Source organism: Diuraphis noxia, unplaced genomic scaffold (assembly GCF_037042655.1).
Source record: "Diuraphis noxia isolate RWA-SAM2 unplaced genomic scaffold, SU_Dnox_SAM2 contig0003, whole genome shotgun sequence".
NCBI lineage: Eukaryota > Metazoa > Arthropoda > Insecta > Hemiptera > Aphididae > Diuraphis > Diuraphis noxia.
In genome coordinates this window covers 31,414,415-31,430,598 of record NW_028301713.1, presented here as the reverse complement: position 1 = coordinate 31,430,598, position 16,184 = coordinate 31,414,415, and the positions used below count along the sequence as shown (strand labels likewise).

Below are 16,184 nucleotides of genomic sequence, written 5' to 3'. Positions count from 1 at the left end.
TATTAAAATAAAATAATATAAAATAAATGGTAATAATAATAACTAATAACTAAAAATTAGTAATACTCCGGTCAATAATTTAAGTTATAAATTATGATGGTGAATAGAAGTCAACAGGCTACAAAGTATTGTCGGTTAAACAGAAAAAACAACTATAATATACAGAATACAGTATTACAGTTACCTACGTAGGTATACAGAGTACAGGCACAAATGCATAATTTAAATTTTAAATATATCAGTCAAACAGAAAAAAAATAGAAAATACAATAGTATAAGTTAATACATTTTTAAAGATTTATAAGTTTCATTTATTTCTTTTTTATTAATTGTTTGAGGCATCAACTGCATGGTTATTAGCCGGTGTTACATATTTAATTTACATTCATTTCTTACATACTTGCTTAATTTCTACTTATTACCTATATTTACGGATTTACATTTTAATCTAAGTTAGAATATTTAAATCAGTTGACGCAGTTCTGTTGAGTTGACGAAATTGAGGAGTTTTTTTTATCGTCTTGGGAGTGGGTGATAGCATCTCGTATAGTGTCTCAAGTAGTTTTAGTTCAATGCACCTTTCGCGGGTTTTATTTTATAATTTATAAATAATAATATCTACTTATGTTACTACTAATTTAGCATTTTTTTTTTTATTCATTTTTTTTTTGTCTCTTGATTTTTCATAAAATAGAAGTTTATTGGGTAAAAGTTTTCATTATTTTCACTCTATATAATATGTATTACCTTAAAGAGATTAGTTTGTGTAACCCATGATTTAATATTTGATGTTTTATATCATGTATTAATTGTATAAAAATTAGTCCAAGTTAGTTTTATTAGTAAGGAATTTGAAATTTTAACTACAACAAAGAAAAATGCAATTCAAATAAATCTGCACAAATTACTTGAATCTTAATAATTCAGTGGATGTTCAATTTTTGTTGCAAGAAATTTGCGTTTGAAATGGTGTCTCACTGGAGGCTCCCATCTCACAGGACAACACACGTAGTCTTATATACCTTTTATAACTTTTACATTTTATATTACCTTTACACAGATTGTAAAATATTTATTCTTTAATAACAAAGAAAAAATAAATTGGCTTTTGAACTCTTGTTTTTTTATTCAATGGTATACATATACAATCACAGAAGCTTGTAATCAGCACCATTGCTCCAATATTTCTTAACTTAGTTGTGTAATTAGTAATCATTACTTATACATAATTAATACATAAACAATTAATTCTCACTTATTTAAAATTCAATATTATTCACTACTTATGATGGAGCTACGTAGAAAATGAATTAATAAATAGTAGTTTTTTATAATTATAGCAATGTCACGGTTGCTCATCCGTTCATTAAACCATTATTTTATATATTTTGTAGCTTTTTCGACTCAGCCAAACATGAGCGTATTTAGAATAGATTTATAAAACAATAGCCAATTTTAAATAATGTTAATTAATATCACTTATAAGTCATAACTTATTATTATCACGATGGTAGTGTTCCAACATTTAAAACTGAATAATTCTACTGAGTCCATATCCATTTGTTTAAAAATAATTACGAATTATGATCAATAATTCTAGAATTAAGATATATTATATTATAAAACTATATTAAATACTCAATCAGCTTACAAAAAAAATTTACATTTGCTGCATCTTATTTTCGAAATTCAAAATGTTTGGCTAACATTTATATTATAATTATGAGTAGATATTATAATATTGTCTGTTACATCAAAACACATTTTTACTGATTATTTAAAATGAATACGTAAAAAAAAATAATACATTCATAATCCTCAGATTGTTTACAAACGAAAATATCATACCTATTATAAATATAATGGCCTGTCATTAAATTAGGTAGTATCAGCCACCAAAACTTATTCTTAATGAAGTTATTCAAATTTTAATTAATTACGACAGTGATATTAATATTATAATATACTTTGTATATTTTTCAGGAGTACACAGGTCCTCACTTTAGTCAACGGTGTTGTAATTTTATAATTACATTTAAGGCACTCGTGTTTAATTAAAAATAGTTTAATATACTAATATATAAAAACAGTTTTAAATATGAATAATACTACCTATTATATTTTTTTATTATTATTATTATTATTATTATTATTATTATTATTATTATTATTATTATTATTATTAATTGTTTGAGGCATCAACTGCATGGTTATTAGCCGTCGTTATATATTTAATTTACATTAATTTATTATATTCTTGCTTAATTTCTACTGTTATAGTCCTTTTAAACAGACATTCTCTGTAAAATAATAAATATTTTTAAGTGTATATAATGTAAGTGTATTACAACCTTGTGAGTTACATAATATGTAAGAAATCTAGGCATTATTGTACAACAATAACAATCAGATGATTATAAAAATTGTTTATAATATCTAAAGAACATTGACATTTCTAAAATCAAGTAGAATATCATAAATATTTAGTTGGTTTTACATATTTTTTTCGTAACATATAAATATAGTAGAATGTTACAATTGATACATTATTCAATATAAATTAAATTTTCTATGCTGTATATGTTACAAGTAAAACAAAAATATCTGTTATTTTACTCCAACTTCAAATAACTGCCTGATATACAGTTATTATATGAAAAATAAGTAGTTAGAACTTTGATTGTTAGAAACTGACAGCTTCTAGAAATATCGTAACAAAATGTACAAAAGTATGACTTTATCACACAAACTATGTAGGCACCTACTGGAAATTCAACGTTATTATATTTTGTTATTTGATCCAGTTTGATCGTCTTTGAAAAAAAAAAACGCAAACAAAATGGCTTTGATATATACGGTACTCTAGCTCATAATAATGTGAGTAAAAATTGGTTTTGGGTTTCAACATAATGATGTATCTACCACGTTTATAAAAAGTGTGAACATCCAGAATTTTTATTTAACCATATTTTAAGACTATATTTAATTAAAATTTACGTTTGAAATGGTTATATCGTAATTGTTCATACATATTTATATATAACACAATAAGTTTATCAATAAATTATTTTTAACTTAAAAAAACTATTCTAACTCAATGATTTTTACTTTCGTTGCTTTAACTTACAAAAATAAAAAAGTTTTTCTTTTTTAAACATTTCCTTTTAACTAAATTAAAATAAATTGTATACATATATATTAATTAATAAGCTTGCATTCAGTCAAAATAAATATATTTTTTTATCAATTTATCATCAATTCCCATGTAAAATTGAAGTTTGTAACTATAATATGCACTTCATAGAAAATTCACAAAATCATATTACTCTGATTTCGAGAAAATAGTGTGAAATTTTATAAATAGGTACCTTGTAAAATACTTCAGTATAAGTACTATAATAAGTATATGAATAATTTACTAATTAAAATTTGTCCTTGTATTTTTTTTCGTTTTTCTTTAAGAACTTTAACGATCTTAAAGGCGGTTTCAATTCGGTAATTTATCATGATTTATTAGATTTTATACATTTACATAAAAATAAATAGTATCAGTTTATTCAGCTGTTAAATATATATATATATATATGTTTTGTTTGTTTAAAATTAAGATTATTAGCTGAGTGTCTAAAAAAACTTATTATAGTAGAAAAAAATAATTCAATGCAGATTTTTGATAGAAAATAACATTTAGTTGGTTATTTTAGGAAATAAAATTCAAAAAAAAATGCTCAACACTTTTTAAAATAACCAAGAAAAAAAAACACAAAATTTGTTTATATTTTAAATATTCTCCAACTCTATTTAACTTTTACTCGGCAGAACAGCCCACCAATCCGAATACTCAAATTGCCGAATATGCAGACGACAAAGTCATATTCTCTTCTCACACCGACCCGGAATTAGTTTCAACCTCTCTCCAAAACCACCTAAATGGCCTATCATACTGGTACTCTCACTGGCGTGTCAAAATAAACGAAAGTAAATCTATACACACTACCTTTGCCCTCCGCCACAGCCAACCTCCTCCAGTGCAAATAAACAACAAACCAATACCAAACTCCGATATAGCTAAACATCTAGGTCTAAATTTCGATAAACGTCTAACGTGGGCTAAACACATTCATGCAACAAAAATTAAATTAAACAAACGACTCTACGCTCTCAGACCCATCCTTGGTAAATTCTCAAAACTGTCCCTCCGAACCAAAATTCACAATTCACATATATAATCTCCTCCTTAAACCAATATGGTTATATGGTATACAGGTCTTCCAAAAATCCAAGTATTCCAATCCGAAATCCTCAGACTTATTACCAATTGTCCTCCTTATATCTCAAATCACACCCTACACACAGATCTCCATATTCCTAAAGTCACTGAAACAGCCAAGTTATTTTACTCCAAATTCAGAAACCGCCTTCATAACCACACAAACCCTCATATTAAAAAATTACTATCCATCTCCATCCCTGGAAATCTCCCAAGAAGACTCAAGCGACAATGGCCTCGAGATCTTATAAATTAAAATCATTAATCATAAAATCATAAAGAAATTGTAAATTCACGCCGAAGTGCCTTCGCTGGTTGGTTCTTCCCTCAAGATATTCAAGCTCATTAATTATAATTTTTTAAAAAAAACCATAATTTATGCCTATTGTACTTTTTTTTATGTACAGATTGTATAATTTCTAGATTAAAAAAAAAAAAAAATATTTTAAATATTATTGATAAATTCATACTTTGTAAGAAATCAACAATCTTGGTTACTAAAAAGTAAGATCTGCTTTGATTTATTTAAATTTTCTTGACAGTTAATATCGATAAAAAGTGTTTAAATTAAATCTAAAAATCTTAAAAACGTAATATAGGATCCTTTATAAGTTTATGCTACTGAAATAAGAAATTGAGTTTAATCCAAATTATTCTTTATGAGCGTTGGAAGATTTTACAAATTCGTCTACATTCCTAAAATTTGCATATCATTTTATAGTTAAATCATTTTACAAAATAATTATTATTCATAACTAAGATTCGAAAATTTAATACTATCCCTGTAAACATCGATGTAAACGATGGCCGATAGTATACGTATTCAAAACACACGTATTGAAAATAGTAAAAATGTATGCAATGTATTTTATATTTTTTATACTTATGGTAAAAATTATAATTTACAAATCCTGGTTATAAATTATATGTTTTTTATCTAGATATTTTTTAAATTCTTATCTTGTCTAAATAATTATTTGTTTATGTTTGTACAATACTGTGGTAGTTGAACTATCTTTTAGTATAGGTATACACTATACATATGTAATATATGTAATATACGTTTACATATCATAATATATATATATATATATGTACATAATATGATGATTCCTTTATTTATAAATAAATACTATTTTATATTACAATGCCCACTAAAGATTAGGGTTTCCTCTTTCCAGACTGTGCCAGTCTATCACAAACTTTTCTTCCACACTTCCTCAGCAAAGATTCTGGCTCGGTCCCTCATGACTATTTTAATGATAACAGGTAAAATCTAAATCATATACCGTCAAAATAGTGTTCTCGCCACAGCTATTGCTTATTTCAACGTACATACACACAAATTGATACATTTATACGACCCACTCAAGGACAACGTACAGAACCAAAATACAAACTAATTGAAAATATTTGGAGAAAGTTTAGTACCTACCTGTTTGTTATATACATTTAATAGCCATAAACTTCACAACAATCTGGTCGTGGCGGTACGTTATTAAATCATACATTTTGTTTTAATACCTAATAATTATCTAGCTATCATCCTTGGATTTTTATATTCCAAAATTCCAAATGAATAAAATCTTATCAATTAAACATTCAACGTGGATATTTCATTGTTAAAACAATAAGCATTACCAAACCTAGGTTTATTGGAAAAAATTACATTTTCTTTGAAATGAGATGAGGCTTAGTACGTATTATTTAACAATGTCTTGTTAATATTGATCCTTGAACAATACATCGGTTCGTATAATTTTAATTCAAAATGCATTGAATTTCCTACAGCAATAGGTTAAAGTTTTTAATAGGCAATTAATTATATGTCATATTACTTCAGGTATCAATAATAATCAAGATTCTACTAAAACAAGACTCTTGAAATGAATTCTGTAATTTTCTAAATGTTCTCAAATACTTTTTAGTTATTAATATATATTATTTATTTCTAATTATAAACACTAATTGTGTACAATAGTATACAATTTTACTTTGTAAATAATAAAATAACAAAAGAAATTTTGTTTTCCTGTAACACTAAATAGGTTAAGTTTTTTTTTTCTTTAATAGCCCTCCGATTGTGATATTATAGTATTTGGAATCTTTAAATCTGCAATTATTGATAATTGGTTACAACATGATTTATAATACATAAGACATATTTTCTTACAAACTTCTGCTGAAAATAATTATTATAAAAACAAATCAGAATTTTGGGGGAAAGCATTTCATTTCAGCCTTCAGGTGCACTGATCGCAGATTCTTATTCAATTGTAGATGATTAAAATATTGAAAAGTTCATTTTCTAGGTATGAAGATTTATGGTATCATGAATATGAATTTAAAATTTTACGATACGTCTAATAATTATTGCTTTTTTAAGGTTAATCTTTATAATTATCATAAGTTGGTAACAAAAATAACCTGCATTAGCTTATTTATTCGAAAATTTTTGTAAACTTTCCAAATATACCATGTTATTTTTTTTTCTTTATTTTAGTTAATTTTTGTATAAGTAATAAATTATCCTTAATGTAATCGTTGAAATTGTTCAATAAATCTTCCAATTTTCAGTAATAAGTCATGCATTTCATTTATATTTTCATTTTATTTTAAGCCGTAAATATTTGGACTCCATTAAATAATTCAACTGGTATTCAAAATAAATCAATATTTGCATTGAAAATGATTCAATACCGATCAGATTTACTGAAGTATCAGTTTTCAAAAAATATATTTGCACCACTATTAATTATTTTCGTTTTTATACCTATAAAAAAATGTCAGGAGTAAATAGTTATCATGTATTCAACATAGATTATTCCGTGATTTATTAAGACTTGAAATCAAATACGCAGTTTATGCATACTTACACATACTATTTTAAAATCAAATAATTTCCATGATGCAAAATAAATTTAGGAACTGTACACAATTATTAGTTATTACAATAAGGCAGTCATCAAAATTATCCAAAAATAACGCACGAAACAGCATGATAGCTTGTTTATGAGAATGTAGACATAAATCTTCAAAGTGTTTACTTTTCAATTCATTCAGATATATAATTGAAAACACATCTAAAAAATATCTCTATTTACAGTTCGTATATTTTACTATCGGTGCAATAAAGAATTATCATTAATAACATTGAAACTATCTAGGTATATATATTAAGTGATCTATATTTTCGAAAAACCGCAATATTATATCCAGTATTAACTTTTTGTGGTTAATATTCTTATTCTAAATAAGTTTCGTAGATATTAACCGTCTGAGACATATGTATCCTTTTCAATTATAAATTTAATTTTTTTGATAACCGTTTAGTAATAACAATCATTATCTCTATGAGTTAAATGTTACAAGTCTGACATTTTTCAAAAAATTCAAATTTTTACAAATAATTGACGTTATATCTTTATAATTTTTAATTGAAAACATACAATTTTAATTTTAAATCCAAAGCGGAATATTTTTCTGAAAATGTCCATTTAATATTGTTAGATAATGGTTTGAAATAATTTAAAATTTTCTAAAATTAAAAACTTCAATACTTTTCTAGAAAATGAGGCTTCATCTTCAATCAAAAGAATCACACTGTATGTGATTAGTGAATACTGATTACATCACTTATTTACTTATTTTATACCTACATAAATTTCTATTATACAAAAAATATACATAATAATTTGTTTATATCGTTGAACTGATATTATTTTTAAATATATATATTTAAGATATTTATTTTTATATTTAGGTTCGCATGAACACGGTCATTATTTATATCAATTTATTAATCTGTATTCTATATTTTGTAATACTATAATTTAAATGGGAGATTGTAAATTCCGCCCGAAATGAACAGGTAAAAACAAGGGCTATGGTAAATTCCGCCCGGGAAAATATCCAAGCAAAAAAAGGTACATGTAAATTCCGCCCGAAAAAATATACAGGTACAAAAATAGTTCCGCCCGGAAAAATAAATATTTTTAATCTAAGCGTTCCGTGAATGTACGACGCGGCCGTACTTTTCGCGACGCGGTGCGTGTTATAACTTATAGTATTGGGAAGTCACAACATTTTCGAACACGGAACAATCGTATCTCAAACGATAATCGTCAATCATGTCATATCATATCAGCAATGACTGCAATATTGTGGATCTAAAATTTCAGATAGAAATATTATAAATTGTGTTCAGTACAAGTCCTAGAGTCTTATACGCTTATACCTAGTACCTACGCTATAATGGCTCAACTTATCGAATCAGAACGTGGAAATGTACTTTTATAATATAATATTTTTATTTTCAGGCGGAATTTACATGTACCTTTTTTTACCTGAATTTTTTTCGGGCGGAATTTACATGTACCTTATTTTACCTGTATTTCATTTTGGGCGGAATTTACCATTTTCGGGCGGAATTTACATGCGCCCAATTTAAATGGATACATAATATTATATTCATCCATCTACTATGAACCCACCAGTGTCGCGTCTTTCTTATGGTCTGCTGTTTTTCTGCATCATTTTTTTTATTAAGCTCATAATTAATAAGCTTATACTCGTAATTCCTATAGTGTTACTTCTAACCTACTATGCATATGTCTTATAATAACCAAATAAATAAATTCTTGATTTTGCAAGCAGAGCGTTGAAATGTAGATTTTGATAAACAAATTATTATGCAAATGAAACATGGATGTTAATTTATTTTGGAAAAATTAACAAGTGGATATTATTATATTCCGTTGTATTTAAATTAAATAAATAAATATATATATTTACTACAGTTTAAATAGATTAAAAATAGCCATTTTCAATAAATCAATGCTTTGTAAACGATAAAATTAATCTAATAAAATTTGCAATTTAATAATCATATAATTCACAATGAATGTAAATGTTGTTTAAAATTAATATAAAATAGTCTTCTTAATATATTATGGACTAGACATTTGAGAAATGAGGCATAGAAATTCTTAAAAATGTTTATCAATATGTTCAATACATATTCTATTGAGTTTCGTAAGTTATCAATCGTCGTTTATAAAAGTACCTAGTAAAAAAGTCGTATATCAATAAATGGAGAATTTGATACTTTTATAGGATTCAAATCAGTAATTTATCTGATGTAACACTAGCGACGTATAAAAATATTTTTTAATTATACATCAACGATGTGACCTTCGATTCAAATAAACTTTTTACCCCACTTACAGCAAATGGACTTAAGTTTACAACGGAAAAAATATTATGAGAATAATAAGTTATAATAAATAAAACAAGTACCTATTATTTTAAATTGTAATTATTGTTTTATTGTTTACGATAAAAGTTATCGATTTTTCACGAATACAATGCATAAATAAATCTCAGAGGTTTTAATAAGAGGCTCTAAAAGCACACCAATGTTTTGTGACATCATAATATTATATCGTCATACCGACGGCATTATAACACATATAACCTGTATAATTATTATGTAAATGGAACATTCGAAATACGTGAACTTATTAATAATAATTTGTTAATCCAGTAAAAACGTATACAATAACGGATACAATAGTGGCGTATTATAATAAATTGGTCATGATGAATAAAAATAAAATCGATGTCGTTATAGCGAGATGGCGTCCGGAAATAATGAAAATTTGAACTAAAATAGGATAAAGATTGACGGAGTAGAGAAATAACGCTTTCTGTTTCATCAATCATCCGTAATAATGAAACCATAATGTAACATATTCGGATATTCTCGCAGAACATTGGTCTAAGCGCCTTAATCTTTATCAATTATTAGGTCGTTATAATAATACAATTTTGTGTGTGCGCATTATGCAAGTATTTATACTATTAACTATTTTTATGATTTATTTTTTATATATATAATATCATATTAAAGTTTCTTTTTTTTTATTGATCTAAAGCCCGGCGACTAAGGCCATTAGCTATTGTTGGGGTTATGAACTGTGGTAAAGGTATAGTTTTGGTATGATAGGTTGTTTTTACGGTTATTGTTACGGTAGGTAGCAAGCACGTGTATGTGTGTCAAGATTTTTAACTACTATGAACCCGGGTGATCACCCATCCGGGAGCTAGTAGCTGTGGCAGTTACTTACTCCCAGTTGCATTCGCAATAATTGGTAGCGGCCAACGTGTCACACCAAACCACCATTAAAGTTTATCCTGTATTCAATAATTATAACACAAACCTAGTGTGTTTTCATCTAAATATATGTTTCTTCCACCAAATTAGTATTTTTATTTTTATTTTTTTTTTTTTTGACTCGTTTATCGGTAATGTGTACACGCATGACGATAAATTAATGAATAAAATATAAAACAAGGGTTTTTGAGAGGAAACGTTTTCTACTTGGTATGTTAAATCGGACTAAGATGATGATTTTAGATTTAACTTTGATTATATACGTATTTATGCAATATTCGTACGTAATATGATTGAAAAACTAATTCAGCTTACACGAACATGCAAAACGTTAAAACTATAGAATGAAAACTATTAAAAACCGTAATTTTGACGCAGTGAGGTTGCATCCAATTGGTGCATGTATTTAAGAGGCAGACGCATTAAATATTTAATAGAGTGTGTAGTCATGACGTGCAATAACGTGATTTTTAAAAATAAAATCTCACCTTAAACAACTTTTTAAGGAGTTTAAAGAGTAAGATAAGTCGTGTAGTATGGTCTCGTAAATTTAAGTAGCTGACACATGTGGGTAATCGAGGCGAATCGTGCAAATACCAAAACAGTAGTTATTACTTCGCCTGACGCACCCGCAGCTTATACACCCTACGTGCCGTGTCGTTTTCCATTAATAATGAAAATAATTACTGTAAAATATCTTCTTTATTTTATTAGGTAACACAATATTCAGTTTATCTGATAAACCAACATCTCTTAATAACTACAGCATATCTTATTATTAACTAATTGAACAACAAACATTGTACGAATGATCGTTAAAAATCAGTCGCCTTTTTGCAAAAATCTTAATATCAAAAAACTATTACTTTAAATACGCAGATTTTATGCATATTAATTATAGAGAGAAATTCACCAACCATGAATATCTCCCTTTTTACTTATAAATTATATAACAGATATTTTTCGAAATATTAGGTCAAATAAATCAAAATTTGAGCAAATAGCTTTTGAGTTATTTGAACTGGTAAACCAAGGTTAAATTATCAACATTCGGTATATTTTCAAGTATTTTTAAAACTATTTTTAAAGACTTATTGTCCTTAATATACTAAGCTTGAGTTAATTACTTCTTAAAAGTATTTAAAATAAACACTCAAATACTTATGAATAATAGTATTCCAAATAAATTATTTAAAATACTATAAAAACTATTTAAAGGCATTTGCTGTTTTTAATGTGTTTACATCAGATACCAAAAATATTATTCATATCTTCAAGAAAAAATATTTGAAATAATAGCCAATAAAAAAAAAATTTTTTTAAATAATATATTCAACAATATCCAGAATATAACATTGAATAGGTACTCTATAAATACCTACTACAACTACTTTATTTTAAAATATTTTTTAAGGGTGCTTAGTACCTATATATAGAATCTACACATTTTAATTTCAATTTGGATATATTTACATATTTAAAAAATAATATGGTTAATAATTCACAATAAAACGATTGGTTTTCATAAGGAAAAAATAGTCTTTAATACTACTACAGGACACTCCTTAAATTATGTGAAAAAAAAATCTAAATAATTTAAAATATTGTCCTTTAAAAATATATACAATATTATCCTAAATAATAAGTTTTTATCAACATAGTGCTTCATGAAAAAAATAATTCTTTTTGAATAATTATAATGATCTGAATTTTTTATTTCGACATACATCTATTATTATTACTATTATTATATATATTATTTATTATATTATATATATTTATATATTTATATATTTTATCTGTACAACTTTTATAATAATATATTATAATACCATGTGGAGTACTGACTGAAGTATTAATAATACATAATAATATTAAAATGACTAAATACATAAAGAAAAATCATTACAACTCACATTTCAATAGCACTTCCAACGTGGTGTCGTTGATCGAGATTTATTAAAAACGATAAGAGTGTAAAAAAACACACAATCAAAATTTAAAACAGTAGCGAAATAAAAAAAACGAAATCGTTTTACTAGCTGCGATCATATATACATATATATTATATAATATCCCGATCGTCTCCCGTGCTCTGTCCCTTACGGTTATTCCCACCAAACGTTTAGCGGTAGACTATCGTTCGCGCTGGCAAGTCCGGAGACTTTAAAAGTTTTCTGACTCCGCCTCCAACGCATGTACAAACGCACGGTAAATACCGTACTACTGTGGTACACACTATACCGTGCACGATATACGATTTTATTGTAACGTAGAGGTCGTGCGCGTTTACTCGTTTCGAATCAAAATAGGTAGGTTGCAATGTAGTATTATATTATTATTATGTTATTCGTGATTTTAATCGATGGGACAAACGTCGGCGTCAAGTTATTTAAAGTCTTCTAAAGACGTGAATTCAGAGTATTTTTTAAATTAGAGAGGCATTAATAAACTGTGAATGGGACACGTATTACGCGTTTTATTTTTTTAATTGGTACCTATAGCAAAAATATTTATTATACGTTTATAACTTATATACCTACTAAAACGTATTTCAGGCCCTAAAGAATGTGTGCATAAAATGTATACACCTAAATTTAATACAATTTTAAATATTTTAGAGAATTTGTGGGATTTTATTTTTTATTTAACTGCGTATTTCTACAAATCGGTTATTTATTGGTAGCCTATTTTATATGCTGAGTTTCTATAATTTTGTATGTGGAAACGGGAGCTCAATTATAGAAGTGTAAAATAAAATTATAATACAACTTGTTCAATTTTCCTCTAAAATTATTTTAATTTAAAAATAGATTAAACATATCATATTAAATGATCTTTTTAAAAGAAATTTAATTCATGGTGATACCGATACACAGTTGTACATCTATCTAAAAAATGATAAACAATTTATTGATAAAAATATTACGATACGTAATAACTTGTTTATGTTAAGCCCTCTGCTGACGTCCTTAAACTTTTCAGTCGTGTTTTCTTGAATTTAGACTGGCACGGTAGCCTCGATTTTCGTGACGAAATATTTTGACTGTCATCTAGGTTTTCGAACGGCAGTGTCACTAAGCTTTTCACGTTATCTATAATGATATCCCGTCGGTAAAAAATGAAAATGTTATAATAATAAATGAAATGGCGTTATTAATGGTTACTCGCACACCTTAGCGCACATGATGATTTTGAATATAACCGCACGCATAATAAACGGGAAATGTGTTGACAATACGCCGAAATCAGATCGCAGTACCGCACGACAAAACTCGCATATACATTGACATTCTATGATGAAAGCTATTTAATGTTTACGGGTCAATACGCACTATTCAAACATACGCACGCATATCGTTGGTGCTATTATTATCATAATAAACGTTAATATATGAAAATTATTTGTCTCGGATGAGGCCGCACTAGTTCTGGCCTGCACGCCGCCGGCATATCTGACCGGACTCGAGAGAGGGAGAATAAGGTCTCGGCTGAACGCCACTTTTGAGCCAGGAGAACTGCGTCCGTCTAAACTAACGAGTCGAACGCGAGGAGCGAAAAACTACAATTTCTCTATGGCAGGCAAGGTGGAAGCGCCCTCAAAAGACGCATGGACGCATCGCGCCATTCCGGATATAGGTAGATGGTTAGGCAGAACTGTACCGTTAGTGCCTCTGACGTTCCCCATGACACAAGCGCTAATGGGCCACAGATGCTTTCAATGGTACCTGGACCGGATGGCGAGAGCCGACAGCCCACACTGATACCAGTGTTTGGACAGCTCCGACACCGCAGAGCACACACTGTTTGAGTGCACCTACTGAGACCGATTCCGCGACCAGCTGAGCGCTCAGTTAGGTCGTCGACCGACCGTGGCTGATCTTCCCCGGATTTTTTGCGGCAAGAAGTTTGAGCTACTCCCGGCGGATCTCACTGAGAAGTTCGTGATACTAAGAGACGCCGAGGAACAGTTCAGGCTGTTCTATGGTATGGTGGAAGGTATCCTGTCCGCTAAAGAAAAGGAGGAAAGAGCTCGGCAGACCACCATAGCCAGAGACGCGACGGCGGAAGACGAGACCTAGAATATTTATAATAAAAAATAAAAATATAATGTGATACCAGTAGTGAGTGGGAGACACTGCTAATAAGGTTTTTGTATATTGATTATTCAATAAACGATGGGGGCCGGAGGAGAAGTATTGGCAACATAGTTCCTTCTCCGGTCCTCGATACCATAAGAAAAAAAAAAAGTATATGAAAATTAAATATTATGCAAATATGAATAAATTATGGTCATCAGACAAAAAATAAATATAAATTAATTTTTTTTTATATATATAGGCGTGATGGTAAAAAATGTGAACTGTCAATGGTAATCGAATAGGATTAAAATAAATTGTTTTTAAATCATAATCCACAATCAACTTGTAGACTTGACTAAAAGTACTGTCATCAACGATTTTAAATGAAAAGATTTAATTATTGTTTTTCAATTTATCTATTATTCAATCACATACCAAAAAACTTGGAATATAAATACTAAACTATTTAACATGAAAGTACAAAATTGTATTTTTATAATAATGTTTAATAGTTTGAATCATTCTATATTTAAATTAAAATACTAAACTATTAGAAAATACAAATCCACTTTTCGTTTAAAACTTATGATACTCTAACATTTTTAAGTTTAATTATATATAAAATTATACTGAATTTATACAGAACATTAAACTTAATTTTCTAATTAAAAATAAAATAACATATTTTTAATAATATAAATACTATAGACTTAATAACATAAGATATGACAAAACATAGAATTTAAAATAATTGAATGAAATAAAGTTTAAATAAATTCAATTGTTACAGGCAAATACAAAATTCAAAGGTGGACTGGTTCAGGAAGAAAAGAAACCTAATCTAACCATAAAAATATATAGATGCATTTAATTAAAATAAAACTTGAGGTAGTTTATTCGACAGGAACAAATCCAAATAAAGACATCCCACAATAATTTTAACTGCAATTATCTTATATTGGGTTTACAATGATGTGTGGTTTTTTATTTTATGATTCACATCACCATTTAAAAAGTAAAATTTTAAAATTTTAAATTACAGAGACACTAAATACTATTTATTTATAAAATATATTTAATTGTTCGGTTATGATTCAATAGTGAATATTTTTAATTGAAATTTTCAGAAAATATAGGCTCCAAAAACAAACCATTTTACTTTCTATCTTTTGAAAATTGTATATATTTTTTTACTTAAAGCATGTCAATTATTTATATTTATTTATTTTAGGGTTGACCAATTTATAGAAGTTGTTGGCGAGTACTTCTTAATTGGGTACTATATATGTATACTCAAAGTTCGATTACTAGGACTAAAAGATAATAATGTACAACGGTATATTATTTATGTAGTATTATATTATATTATTTATTTAACATCTATTTATTCTATTTAGTTGTTATTTTTATAATAGTTGATTGTAAATTAAGTGAATTGAACCCTGTATATGCCTAACTGGCTGTCTGAACAAATTATGTTTTTGTTTCATATAATATAAACTAATATGGTCAGTATTAATAATAACTTCTATGTTTTATAATGTATTTTCATACGCAGAAAATTATTAAAGTTCGCTTATGCTGAAATTTCTAAAATATAGAAAATTTAATAAATATAACATTATCAAATAATAATATAAATCACAATGGAATGAAA

The 16,184-nt window shown here is 27.1% G+C and overlaps 1 protein-coding gene across 3 annotated transcripts in view; it reads right to left on the bottom strand.

The window, feature by feature from the left end:
• Positions 1-12,581, bottom strand: part of LOC107163257 (ras-like protein rasC) — a 194,189-nt gene extending 181,608 nt beyond the window's left edge. For all 3 annotated transcript variants that reach the window (XM_089223660.1, XM_015510576.2, XM_089223662.1), the window contains exon 1: positions 12,362-12,581. The gene's annotated coding sequence lies outside the window, so the exon portion shown is untranslated. The remainder of the gene's footprint in view (positions 1-12,361) is intronic.
• Positions 12,582-16,184: the final 3,603 nt, after the last annotated feature.